Source organism: Arachis duranensis, chromosome 10, assembly GCF_000817695.3.
Source record: "Arachis duranensis cultivar V14167 chromosome 10, aradu.V14167.gnm2.J7QH, whole genome shotgun sequence".
Lineage (NCBI taxonomy): Eukaryota > Viridiplantae > Streptophyta > Magnoliopsida > Fabales > Fabaceae > Arachis > Arachis duranensis.
The window spans coordinates 7,994,638-7,997,381 of NC_029781.3; positions in this window are offsets into that span (position 1 = coordinate 7,994,638).

A 2,744-nucleotide genomic window follows, 5' to 3' on the forward strand; every position below is an offset into this window, starting at 1 on the left:
AATTCAAAACATATAATTTCAAATACAACCAATCTTTGATCTTTCAAATATATACAGTATTAAATCAAATTAAATAATACTTTCTTATCAAAAATCCTTTTCAATCATATGAAATGTCAAATATACTTTACAAATTCATAGTATATGAGTGAGTATTCACAATACTTTAATGTTTCAAAAGCACGTATTCAATAAAATTGAATATTCTAAAATAATACAAAATTTCATCAAACATGTATATAGTCTCATGTGCAGATTAAAAATTCGAATTTCACAAAAATAATATTTAGTTCTAATAAATCCATTATTAAAATCAAGTTCAAATCCTTTGTTAATAACTTGTAAGTATAGTCATAAATTCAAACAGCATATATCAAAATAATTATAGATGTAAAACCAAATAATTATAAATGTAAAACCTACTCACAACTTAGTCTCAAGGGACTGAAGATAACAAACTCGGGGTACCAAACTAAAGGGTACAAAAGAGCAAAAAATTTGGATGGAGGCAGCAGCAGCTCTAATAGGCAAGCAAAACAGCGAAGAAAGGCACAACAGAACAGAAGTGACAAATAGCTAAAAGCAGAGGAACGATGACAACATCAACAACTGTGGTAAAACAGTAGCGGAAACGGAAACAAAACAGAACAACCACTAACCAGGCTAGAACGGTGGTAAAACAGAAATAACAGAAGTGTGAAACCCTTCCTACAACATTTTCAAAGGGTAAGGATAATGGCGGAACCAGTGGAGGAAGAATGGAGGATAGAGCACGACCGGATAGGACAGCAGCTTTCCGACGAGTTCTCCTCCGACGGCGACCCAGCAGCTCAGCGACGAGCTCCTTTAGTGACGATGGCAACCACCGCGACAGCCCCAACAGTGACGGCAGCGTCACTGCTCTCTCTCTCTCTCTTTCCTTTGGTGTGCAACGACGACTTGGCGAGTTCGGCAGTGACGTAGCAGAGCGTGGTGGCGCGAAGCAGTAGTAAGGCGGCGACGGCTATGCGACGACAACTTGGCAAGTGCAGTGACGGCGGCGACGAGGCCCACCAGCGCTGCTGCATCTTCTCCTTTCTCTCTCTCTCTCTCTCTTGGATATCACTCTCTCAGATCTCCCTCTCTTTTCATGTCAACAGCGGCGGCGACGGTGGCAGTAACACCCACCGCGCCGCCTTTCTCTTCTCTTTTTCTTTCATTGGTCTCCCTTCACCTCTTCTCTCACCCTTTCCTTCTTCCCCTCTTCCTTTCTTTTTTTTCTTTCATTCTCAGCTGCTGCTATTAGGTGTGTGTGTGTGTGTTGCTGAAAAAGAAAGGGGACTAAGGTTTCTTTGGGGTAAAGGGATAATTGGGTGTTAATTAGGTTAGGGTTTGGTAAAAGAAATAAGGGTAATATAGGAATTTTAATAAAATTGGAGGGTTGGATAGTAATCAAAGAAATCAAATGTAAAAGTTTTTAAAAAAAATTCAGGACATTACACTTTGTGTAGATCCCTCCACACTAAAAGCTAGGAGCGAAGCCGAGCTGAGATTATAAGGCATGTTTTGTTTGGTTACTTCAGTCATAAAATAGGACTTTTTGTGCACTTAGAAGACTCTCGTCTCACTCAGATTCAGAACAATGGAAGAGATGTTGTGTATTGGAAGACCACCATAAATTTGTTTCTTGATGATTACAAGCCTGTTCACGGAGTCATGATTGCTCATTCCGGTCGTTCCGCGGCAACACTTTCCAGGTTTGGGAAAACATCTATGAGCCACACCAAAACAAAGATGGAAGAAGCATGGACACTTGATGATTAAAGATACTGCAAACTACACAGTTGATCTTAGTCAAAAGGAGTCTTTGAACAATTACAGAAATATAAAAAAAAAACATTCATTTAATATGAAAAAGACATCCTAATACTTAACAAAAGAAATATCCAGTTATATTTTAGCAAAAATAATTAAATATCTATAAAATTTTAAAAAAATTATGAAATTCTTAAAGAAATAGAGACATTCATATTTGTAATAAAAAAAATTTTAAAAATATATAAAAGAACATCCATTTAGTATGAACAAGAAACATTCTGATACTTAGCAAAAGAAACATCCATATATATTAACTCGTAGAGATTTTGAATTCATACAGAGGTATTTGGCTGATTTTTTATTAATACCCTTTAGGTTCTTAGCATTGTTGTTATACAAATACAATAAACCGTTTGGATATCAATGTGTAAAATTAAAAGATTTCATCCATGTTGGTGAAAAAACTTCGTGACCTTCAAATTTTTTGCGGCTATTCAAATAGGTATTTAACAAAAGCAAAGTTTTGTTTTATATATGGAAAAGTAATGGTAAACAATGTGAACAATAGATATGTAGAATATTTAATTCAATAGGTATGCAAATGATTATATTCATTATTTTTAATTAGATGGTTATTTTTTTTAATTCGATTTACTTATGTACAGTTAGTAATAGTTAGATGTTCAATTTACTAAGTATGCAGATGGTTATCTTAATGTTAAAATTTATGAAGTAATTTAGGGATGAAGTGTTTTTTTTTATTTTATTAAGTTAATTTTAGAATCCATTGTTCATATTGTTTACAAAACTCATTGTATACCTAACAAAACTCTTTATATATACTAGCGGCTCAACAGGCACTATCGTACCTATTTAGCCACTTTTCTATTATTTTTTATTAAAATATTATTAATTTTTAAAATTTATTAAATAAGTATTTTTTTATT